The 11,883-nt window shown below is 41.2% G+C and overlaps 1 protein-coding gene across 1 annotated transcript in view; it reads right to left on the bottom strand.

Annotated features, from left to right (window-relative positions):
* CA10 (carbonic anhydrase 10) overlaps positions 1–11,883 on the bottom strand; it is a 354,499-nt gene that overhangs the window by 137,163 nt on the left and 205,453 nt on the right. The gene's annotated exons all lie outside the window — the stretch shown is intronic.

Raw genomic sequence — 11,883 nt, forward strand, 5'->3', positions numbered from 1 at the left:
AGTGTCATTAGGTTGGAGCTAGCGTCAAGCTGCATAAGGCTCCAATGTATCACAGTGCACACAATTCCTATATAAAGGGGAACTTTTATGCAGCTTTATGAACAGTGCCAATTTGAAGGCATTGCTGCTTATTGCCTATGGCCCATTGAAGTTAATGAGCACACTTTCTATCTGGGTGACTGTTAACATTGCATCCCCAAGAAACCCACCAGCTCTCATCACTTAAATTCTATTAAAGGAACAAAGTATTCCTGAATACTCACGATTTACTTACATTAGGGTTAGAAGAAAGGATGTCATCAGTAGACACAGGAAGAGAGTACAGCAAAATTGATATTAGGTATTCCTATAATCAATGACTTGCTTTTAATTAGTTTGACTTAATTGTTCCATCTTTCCCTGAATATTCTAAATGTTAACTGAATGCCTGAAACCTGTATTAGGATTTCACTTAATTCTTCTTATTATAAAGTTTACTGGTTTTACACAGGTTTCATCTGGGATTTTCACAGGTGCCTATAGGCACTGGACTTTCAGCTCATATTGAATTTCAGTGGGATCTAAGCATCTAACTCTTAAATGCCTTTGAAAAACTTGGCCTAAATATACTTATTGTCTGGATTTGGGAGGATTCTGAATGCAGTAGGCATCTCTTTTTGTATACTTTTCCTTACAGAATAAAAATGGGACTTTAGGGGCTATGTGCCTGAAATATCTCGCATAATATCCAGCAATAGACCAGAAAACTTTCAATGTTCACCAAAGCTATAAAAAAGGTTCCCTCTATTACAGCATTCTTTCCAGCATTTTGTTGTTTTTGTGTTTATAGTGCTTTCATTTTTTAAGTCTAGCTTGCAAAACTATTTCTAATGCTACATTATTATTCTCTCTGTGAGGTGAAACCTGTACTGTGCCCAGTGAATAGCATTATATCTTTCTAATCATTTGCAGAGATTTATTGGTATACTTCCTTTTGCAAACCTTGCCTGGTATTGTCAGTACTGTGGTACAGTTCTGTAGAATCGTCTATATACAATATGTATGTGGATATAAAGATATTATTTACTAGTGGTTTTACCTTGTATTTCCGTATATAGCATTCTCCTGGCAGTAAATTTAGTTTGAACTGACTCAAGGCTTTGACCTATGCGTTTTAAAGATGTGGTAAGGATTCTAGTATGAGAATCTGAAATTAATTCTGAGTGAATTCTTAGTGCAATCAATGTTTGCCATTGTTGCTCAGATTCCACACTGTAAAAGTACTCTCTCACAAGTCAGGTAAGGTTTTGGCTTTTTTGGAATATGACAGTTCACCTTTGGTGCCTGCCACTTTACGAGGCTTGAACAGGCTGTGGAGCAGTTGGCAGGTGCCATGAGGCCTAATGAGGCAGTCAGATGACCACAGGAGGGCTCCTAGATTATAGGATGGGGCTGAGCAGTCTCAATATAAAGCCAGGCCCTTGGAGCAAAGCGGCAGTTGCTGCAGGGAGCCAGGGGCATAACATCACCCAGCTGGAGCTGCTGCTCCCAGAACACCGAGAGGTCAAGGGTAGGAACTATGGGGATGGAGGAAGTTCCTGGTCCTGGGGAATGACCTCAAACTACACCCTGCTAGGGTAGGGTGGTATGGTTGGGCTGCCTTTGGTGGGGTGGTCCCTAGGAAATGCCACACCAGTGCCTCCCTAGTGAAAGGCGAGTATGGGGCACCGTATGACCTCCGGCCCCCACGACCTGGTGGGTTACCCTGTAGAGGAGACAGGCGAGGGGTCCAGGCATTGTCACTGGAAGTCTGAGACCCAAGGGGCATAAGGCCAAGAGCCCAGTGAGGGGCTGGAGTAGTGGGCCCAGTGAGAAAGCAAATGCGAAGGCTGTAAAGAGTAGGGTCCATGTGGGCAGGCCTGAAGGACTGCATGTGGACCACATACAGTAGGGTCTTCATGGGCTGGCCTGAAGGACTGTGCATAGGCTGGCCTTAGTGATCGAATGAGCTGTGTTTGGGGCGGCCCAAGAAGGCGGTCCCATAAGGGAGAGTGAGGGTGAGCGGCTCAATAACCTAACCGGAGTAACCTTGACTGGTCAATGCAAGGGCCAGGACCAGAGCGATCGAAGGGCCGGAGCACTCACTGCGAGGAATGGTCAGAGCCAGAGGCCTGGAGTTAAGACTGGCTTAGAGGCGAGGCCAGGGTCTGTGTGGCCAAAGGTCCCAGAAGGGGCCACCTCTGAGAGGGAAAAGGGCTTAGGGAGCTTTGTAGCCCAGAATGAGGGTGGGGAGTAGATGGCCTGAGGAGGGATCCAGGTGGGGTCCAAACATCAGGCAGGCGTATAGTGAGGTTCAACGTGGGGCCGAGCCACATAGTGATGCCACCTGCGAGGCATGGGACATGGTGTAGGGGTGGTACGGAGCTGTGTATTACACCCTTGGCATCAGGCAGTAAAATGGGCAGCCTCCCACCTTGTAAACATCTACTAAGTGGTTACATCAAAGGTGAGGCAGGTGGGCAGACTGCCCTAGTCAGATGGGCAAGCCAATGGTTTGACTAGCCGCAAGTTGGCCCCCTGTCGCATGGAACAATTCAGAGGAATATAGATTTTGATGGGACTTTGCTGTGCCACTAAATTAGGAGGTTTTCAAGAGGTTCATTCAACTTTGTATTTGGCTCAACAGATAAACTTCCCATGGATAGTTCTGGTGAACTGCTCTATTTCTGCTCTGTATTTCAGAATGGAAAGTAGCTATGAACAGCAACCAGTTTCAATTTAGTGTAGTCCCTACTGAGAGGTGGTTAGCCGCGTTAAATCTTAAATCAGGCAGAAGATAGGACAAGGTGCACCTTAGAGATTAACTAGCTCAGTGAGGCATGAGCTAGTAGTCTGAACCATTACTGCTCTGAATATGCTCCTATCCTATTCCTGTATGCCCCCCTCACCCTTGCCCTTATTGAAACATCTGTGCATCTGTAGGTTAAGAACTGTCATAATGTATATTCCTTAAACACAGTGGGCACATCTACACGAGAGATTTACTGCAGAGCTGACTAATTAGCTTCACAATAAAATGTCAGCATCTATGTGTGCAGTGCTATTAGGCCGGAGTAAGCTAATTAAATCTACTGCAATGCACATGTAGATGCTAAGCATGGCTGGCTGGGGCACAAGGGTGTTAGTGTGAGGCTGCCTGCGAGCTAGCCCTGCACTGTAGCACCCTCATGCCCCAGCCAGCCCCTCTGCAGCACACTGAGCTGGGGGGAGCAGCCCCCAAGCTGGCAGGCTGACCCCTAGGCCAACCCTGCCATCTGGGGCTGCTCCACCCCGGCTCAGTGTGCTGCGATCCCGGGTGCATGTGTAAACACTCCACCCGGAGGCAATAAACTCTAGCACGAAATTCACCGGAGTTTATTGCGTCACATTAATTTCACATGTAGATGCACCCAATTTGTCAAAAACTGTGGTTCTGGCTCATCTGTTTCTGAGGGCATATTGTTCTCATGATCATAACACCCCTCCTTCATGCATCTCCTACCAACCAAACACAGCAATGAATCTTAAAAGAAGGAAAGTATCAAATACAAAAACTACCCCTAGCAGTTTTGGCTCTCATTAATGAGAAACATCAGACAGGCTATAAAACCCATGACAGCTTCTGCTACTGTTTTTAGGTGGGAGAGGTTTGGTTACTACAGGGATGGGTGGCAGTGTAAGACAAACAGGTGGGTTTAGCTATAGATGATGCATCTTTGGAACCACTTGTATTCAATTATCCAGACACCAAGATTCAATTACTCAGTTCAAGGCTGGTATTTTCAAGGGAGCCAAGCACACTGCTCTCATTGAATTTCAGTTAAAGTAAGGCAACTAGCTCCATTAGGCTCCTTAGAAATTGTCCAGTGTGACCTAACAGAACCCAAGCCAACGGTCAACTGTTCATCAGCTCTTCTGCATATTGTAAGTACTTCTCTTAGTGCTACAGCACCTTTTAATGTCCTCATTCACATGGACCCATACAGAGATGAAATAGCTGCTTTTATTTACCGTGTTCCCTGAGGGAGTTTGTGAATGAATTGGATTAAGAAACTGCTGATGCCTTGTGCAAAATATTCGAAAAATATTTTATTTAGAAACCGTTTTGCATGTACCCTATATTTTCTCTATTACTTTTCTCTGAGGCTGGAATCCTTATGAGAGCAATCCTTGCTTTGGGGGAGCAGGCCAAGATTTCCATTGCTGCCTAGTTTGAGTCAGGATTTCTGTTATCGAGTTTAAACTGTTTGAAGTAGCAATTAATGAAGACACTGCACGTATTCTCCATAGAGAAGAAGTCACATCAGTAGGGCCAGGAAAGACTGGAGCATAAATGGGGGTCTGTTCCCTTCCCTGAGGACCCTAGCTAGGTATTCTCCAACAGTTCTTGACAGCACTACTCAGCACCCATTGATGGCAGTGTAATGTGAGTTTGTACTCTGATGAAATACTGAAATGTGACAGAAGAAGCACCATATTATTCGTGTTTAGCTTATATATCCCAGGGAATGGAAGGAAGTGCCCACTGTCAGGTAAGAATAAATCTTACCATTCGCAATAATGATATTAAGATACTTCCATTCCATTATATCTCATCTACGTCACTTCAGATTTGCTCAAGCTATATAACAAAATAGTTGTAATATGTTCCAGTCCTGGCCATGGTACTTGGGATTTGAAGCCTCACTTATTTTTCCTTCTCCCACATGCTCAGAAATACTAAAAATAAAGGTACTATAAAACAGACCGTGTCTTCAATTACACAGGGTCAAACCCATTTTTTTTTAATTATATGCTGAATTACAGCCATGCAACCTCAGTAAGGTGGCAAAGGAGTAATTGTGTGTGTGTGGCCCGCAATGTTTTAATTACTGGCTGCAAACTATGAGAAAGCAATGTATCAGTTTGACTATCAGAGCCTGGTTGAATTCTACAGAGTTCACAGGTTTGATAAAAATAATCTGTATTTCAATGGAATTATTAAAGCTGATACAAAGTCAGAGAGACAAAGTCAGGTTGGAATCCTACAAAGCCACTTTTAAAAATTCATATTTGAAACATGTTTTAAAGTATAGATTGAAGCAAGGGAATTAGATGTTAATCCAACAAATACTTACATGCAAGTTTACCTTTAAGAATGGAAGTCATTTCAGCGAGGCAAATTAAGACTACTTATATACTGCAAGTTATTCATATGTGCAACTGTTTGCAGGAATGGGGCTTTAAATGATACATTAACTACTCAATATTTCCCAGGTCATAAAATTCACTGCAGAAATGTGATGTTTTATTATAAACTCAGAATCTTTTCATGTGGGATTACATGTAACAGAGGACAGAAGACCTTTCTTCCCTTTCTGACAATAGACCAAATGCCCACTGATTTCTAGAGGACCAAGATTTTGCAGTTTTTATCTGTGAAACTAACAGGCTAGATCCAGATGTTCAAAAGGCCCAAAGTGGAATTGATCTAAGCTGCGTGGTTTTCTGTAAGGGGCGTAGTTTAGATCAGTAGTAAACAGGACACACATTCACCCTTTGGTGGAGGGAGAGACCGATCTTAGACCGGGTTCTGCCATTTTTAACCAAGGTGATGCATGCCAAACTTCTGTTCTGTTATGGGTATAAACTGGTTTCTGATCACTTATACCAGTAGAAGTGTACTGTCTGTACCTGGCCATAAAGAGCTGCTTTAATTTGCATTTAATATAGAGACTTGATTAAGCCAAACATCTGGGAAACTTACTTTTGTTCTACAATGCTGCAGTATACTTAAAGGTACGTTAAGGAACTATGCTGCTGATGTCTAATACTGCATAACTGCTCCCACTGGGAATATTCTTGAAAGGACATCTTTTTATAAAATAGATGATAAACAACTAGATAACATCTCAGTATGTTGAAGCATATGAAGATATACAGTTCCTAATTTTTGGGATGCCAGTTCCATCGATAATCACCCAAGCATTTAAGATTTACCCCTTCATGTTCAGAGCTGCTCAATAACTTAAGTGTTACTGTGTGTTTAATAATGATTGCTTATAATCACCGGGGATCCTATTTGCAAAGTATTGTCCCAGGCTTATTCACATGATTTCAAGCTACTGCTGTGGAAATTTACCCCTTGATAACAGTGAGACTTCAGGGCTGAAGGAATATGCTGTTTTTCAGATAAACTGAAGTATGTGTGCCAAGTTACAAATGCACTTTTTCTGCAGAAAAGGATTCCAAACCACGTGTACAGGTCAGTCACCTTTTTCAGTTTTGAGTTATGAAGTTTGTATCTTGAAACTATATTATTCAAAAAGTGCCACCCAAACATGGATTGGACGGTTTCAGAGTATTGATCAATGTTTTTTAAAGGTCAACACTTTTGTAGCCTTCTGTAACCCTAAACACCCAGTACATTACATATAAGTGTACAACATCATACGCCTTCTCAGACCAGAGGCATGTACTTAGAAAGCAGCTGTCTATGGGCGGCATTGCAGAATGGAAACTAACAGCTCCTTTAATACTGAAAATAGATTACTCTTAACTTCCTAAAATTGAAGGATGGGTTACAGGAATGTAACTGCTAAGTACGTAAACATAAGAAGTCAGGGATAATTCTTCCCATGATACAATTACTTAATGTTTAACACTATATTGGCTTTCACAGGAACAGAGGCATGAAGGTATTAAATACTTTTTAAGATGACTACCTAGCAGGTTTTTTCTAACCTTAACAGCATTTTTTTCTTAGCAGCACAAGCACTTCATATGAATAATTCTGTATTCGAAACAAAGAGATGTCACAGAGCAGAAAAATAATGGAACGGAAAGAGTGAGTTTCTCACCTGTGACAAGATGTGCTTGGTGCATGTGTGTGGGTGTGGAAGGGTCAGGTAGGTGGTTACCGCTCCTTGATACCGAGGCTGTCCCAACCCAGATGGAAGTGAGAGCAACGTAGGAGCTATATTAAGTCACGACAGCTAGTCAGGATCCCTCAGGGACCATATGGCAACTGAGAATTGCCATAGGGGAGTGAAGTTTGGCTCTACCTCAACTTTGCTCCTACCACATTATGCCATCACTCCTAGAAATGCCACCTATATGCAAGTTGTGTGGGGATGAGACTGGTGTAGCAGTCAACTCTGCCAGCCTTCTTCTCTCTAGCAGGGGACTTCTCAGTTGGTCAGCAGTGCTAAGAGTCTCTCCTTTACACTGCCTGGGAATGCAAAAGGCAGGGAACAGGCCTGAAAATCTGGTTTACTATATTTAAGATACATAGATGTTAAGTTGGAGCCATATGAACAACAAGGTGCATTATATCATGCTGTGATTTACAACATTACAGCAAAGCAAGGGAGGACAGTTCTGTATGGCACAAAAGATAAAAAAAAGTCATAATATAATGTCACTAACTGACACAAATAAGTATCCCTTCCTTGGTGGGATAGGGCAGTATACCTTGCTTTGTACTTCTGTCCTGTAATCAAGGTCTTCTCTTAAAATATCTATCTATCTATCTATCTATCTATCTATCTATCTATCTATCAGATAATAGAGATAATATCTATCTACATAGATCTATCTATATGTATATCTGTCTATAGATAGATATACATATATCGATCTATGTGTGTGTGTATCTATATATGTGTGTGTGTGTGTGTATATTTTTATATTCTCTTAGATATGTAGATAGATATTATCTCTATTATCTTACAAACTCGGTGCATTTACATGATACACAGTAAACCAATTCTAATGTGCATTAGCACAGCAGAGCAAAAGCCGTGCTACTGCACAGTAGAATTAGTCTACTGAACATTAAGCATCACAAAAAGACTGTGCGCCCTTGCTACTGCGCAGTAGCACCAGCTACTGAGCATTTAGTTAGTACCTCATATTAGAAGTACTAAACTTAATGCACGGTAGCAACAGTGTATTAATGCATGTGTAGATGTGCTCACTGTGTGATATCTCTTGCTCTAAACATAGGGAATACCGCTAATAGGTCCTAATCCAATGATCAGTAGGCTTTTACTGAACCAGTGAGAACAGATTCAGGCCTGTAATGATATAACATCCAGTCAGTCCTCTAAGACCATACTGGAAGCCTTGAAAAGGTGTCCGCTCTACTGGTCCCTTACTTGTGAAGACCATTATTTTTTGAGAAAAATTCACATAGGGTGCATCTACATGTTGCTGTATGGTGATGTTGCTATAGCGCCATGTGTTAGTACTTCCTTTTGGAAGTGCTTTTGGAGCAGTAACTGCCCATACTGCACAATGCGTGCAGCACACGATTGGATTTTGCCACTATGGTGACGTAGCTGCCAATCACATGTAAACCCACGTGAACGCTACATCGCCATAGTGCACTGTAGGGTGATGTAACATGTCGCTACGTTGCTGTAGAGCGACGTGTAGACGTGCCCATATTCAAGTATTGTTATGCTATATTAGTGGCATACTTGTCGGTATTAACCATTTATATCGTGACACAAAAAAATAAGAGTTATGAGAGACATAAGCCTGAACTGTTTGAAGGAGCTGAATGGGGCTGAATCTTTGATGACTGTCACAGGAGTTACTCTTGCTAGAAACTCTCATCACCATGTCAACTCAAGGCAGCGTCTGGAACTTAAAAGGGACTCTACTGTGGCTGGCACTCTCAAAAACGTGCCCTGCCTTCAACAATATCAGCTTTCACAGCTCCCTCTCCCTTACTGATTTCATAACGATGGCTGCAAAGTTCCAGAGGGAGAGGACTAATCAGTTCACTGGTTTGCTGCCTGAGCTTTTCACCTCTGGACATTAAATTCTGGCTTATGTCCATGAATGAAAAATAATATTGTGCTATCTTCCTAGTCCCAACTTTTTCAAAAATCAGCGTAAAAAGAATATTTGTACAAATTTTCATTTTCAGATTGTATGTTTCTAAATGATGCAGCTGCGCTGGAGATTTGGCTTCTTCAAAGGCTACGAATAGGCTCTGTGGAAGCTCTAATTAACAGTGCAGGTTGGAAGAGACACGGAGGTCTAAATATCTTGGGGTCTGAGGGCTTTGTTCAGTAACATTAAATTTGATAGTGTCAAAGCCTGATACCTTCACTCAGAAATAAATTCCATTAAAGTCAGCGGGAGTTTTTTGTCTATGTGAAGAACTAATAATGAGTTCAGGATTCAGTGCATGTCAATTAACAGAAATACAGAAGGGCACTTGAGATTAGATATAGTTTTCAATTCAGAAGGCAATGTAGCTTTAAATGCTGATTTTAGTGAAAACTTCAGGCTCAGTCCTGCTATAACAGTGGGGTGTGGCATGGGAGTACAAGAAGCAAGACCTGTACTCTAAATACTAGCAAATGTGTAAACTGCAAACGAAAATGCAGAGGGGAAATTCAAAAGGATTCCAAGAAAGGGAACTCTATCTAGAGGGTGCCCCATCTCTATTTCTAAAACCAGCGGCTGATCTTTACTGGAATAGATACCTAACACAAGAGTGAGAATGATCAGAAAAAGGAATAACAAAAAAAATCCCATGCCTGTTCTCTCATGGAGCATAAGCACCTGTTTGGTTATTCAGATTAAGTCTAGCAGCTGAAACAGAAAAAGGTATAGGGAAAACCTATGATTTTCAGGATGATACCAGTCATGGTACACAGTGGGTTGAGGGGCATGTCTACTGTTACTTTCTAGTGTGGCACCTCTCTTCTTTCCAACATCTGCATTAGTGCAAGTTGCAGGCACTTATCAAGAGCGGAACATGGCGCAAAGTTTAAAAGTAACATTTTCAAAAGGAAACGAACACACTGTAGGATTAGATTTTCAAAAGATATTTTATGGAAGCAGACACTTGTCGGTAGGATTGTCAGAAGCGCCTATATAAATTCACCTATTTACTTGTCTAAGGCTGCTGACAGATGTTCAGTTAAAAGTGCAGTGGGATCAGATCCCAATAGTCATGCCTCCTGCCGTGCTACATGTGCATGGCAGGAAGTACAATTGTTGGGATTAGGGATCAGATCCCAATCATGCCCTACTCCCAGTGCAGGGGGAACCTGGGATCATGACCCCAGGTTTCCCCGGCAACAGCACATAGCAAGCTAGGTACCCGGTGCTCCCATAGCTGGGAGCACCAGTCAGCTGATTGGTACTTCCAGTCATCTTGGCTTCGATGCCCTCCTGAGGTTGGGAGTGCCGGTGAGCTGACTGGCACTGGCCACACGTTCAATTTAAGGCTCAATGGAAACCAGCCACAAAGTAATTATGTAAAATGTGTAATAACTTTCTGGCTCAATCCCTATTTTATCACACCATTAATTGCATCAATGTGTGGTCAGGTTCCTACAAAGACATGATTAACTGGTTAATCATATCTTAAGTGTAATGTCTGCCAGGGGCCTAATTTTCTGACCAGGATCTAGACTATCCTTAGACAAACCATTTCCTACCATTCTACTTCTAGTAATTGAAAAAAATAGAAATATAGGGTGGGGATATTTCTATTTCCTATCTTAAATTTATATCTTGCTTATTAGTTTCCAATGTTATACCTTCAATCACATGGATGAGAGTTATGTGTAAAATATGAAACCACTAAATTATACTTATTGTTTTATGGACAGCAGACCCTCCACCCTTTCCAAAATTATGGAAAGAACAAACCCTTTCATAGAAGAAGTAGTTACAAATTATTTATGATAAATGTCTAGTGACTATTATCCTAACAGGAATCAGCAGTGCAAGTTATTTTGGCACAATGTAAAATAATATTACATATCACTGACATTAATTTATCTTGATTATTCTAATGATTTTATATTTTTATTGGGGTGCTGGATTGCAAAAATGCGGTATAATTTAATTTTCACCATCATGCAGGGAGAAATCACTGGAGGCATGATAATGATGAAAGAACAGCTATGCTAATACCACAAAAAAGGATGCAAAAATGATTTATGTTACTTTCTTCTCCTATTTGCAGTTCATTAAGTCACTGTCTTCTTGTAATGACCAAGTGAAAATTAAAGTACTTCAGAGAAGAACTTTAGGTTCAGCATCATTAGAGGAAGAGAAATGGGTTCTTTGATGAACTTGACTGCAGAAATCTATAGAGCACAACTTAATCAGACTGCACATTGATCTTTGATGCTAGAAGGCAGGTTTAAGATTGAACAAATCTTTTTAATGCATATTTTGCCTTTAAAAAGTAGCATAAGATGCATGAGAATGATTTATATTTAATACTTCATAAGGTAAAAAATGGTCCATAGTGCTTTCCTTTGTTCTCAGAGTAAACCAAAACCTAAAAGAAACAGTTCCCAATATAGTCATATGGTTGCCTGTACGTCCTTTAATTTGAAGCCAGGATTTGTGAGGTTGCTATTGAACTCCAATGCGCAACTTGATTCATCTGATCTATGGCTTTTAAAAACAGGAGAGAATAAATTGTACTAGTAGTAGCTAACGCCTATGAAATAAAAACACACCTGATGTTTATCTGCCATCATTCTTCCAGATGGTTCCTAAAGTGCTTTACTAGTTATTGGACCAAGTTTCCCTTCTTAAATCCATGTAATCCTACCTGTTTTAATGATGCTGCTGTACATATGAAGTAAATGGAATTTGGTCATGTATAGAGATTTTTGTAGCTACAACTAAACATCTACATCTGAGCTACCTGGATTGACAGTCTTGGGAGGACAGAAAAGCAACTTGAATACTTTAAGTTACAAAGCAATGTAGGGTGGCAGAATAAGAACAAAGTTAAAATCCTGGCTTGGAGATGAGCGTCAACCTCTCTCCTTTTCTAGAAAAGATCTTGGCATCTTTAACGGCCCCCTTCCTATTCTCCCCCCCCCCCCCCCACAC

This window comes from Alligator sinensis, unplaced genomic scaffold (assembly GCF_000455745.1).
Source record: "Alligator sinensis unplaced genomic scaffold, ASM45574v1 scaffold876_1, whole genome shotgun sequence".
In the NCBI taxonomy this organism is placed as follows: Eukaryota; Metazoa; Chordata; order Crocodylia; family Alligatoridae; genus Alligator; species Alligator sinensis.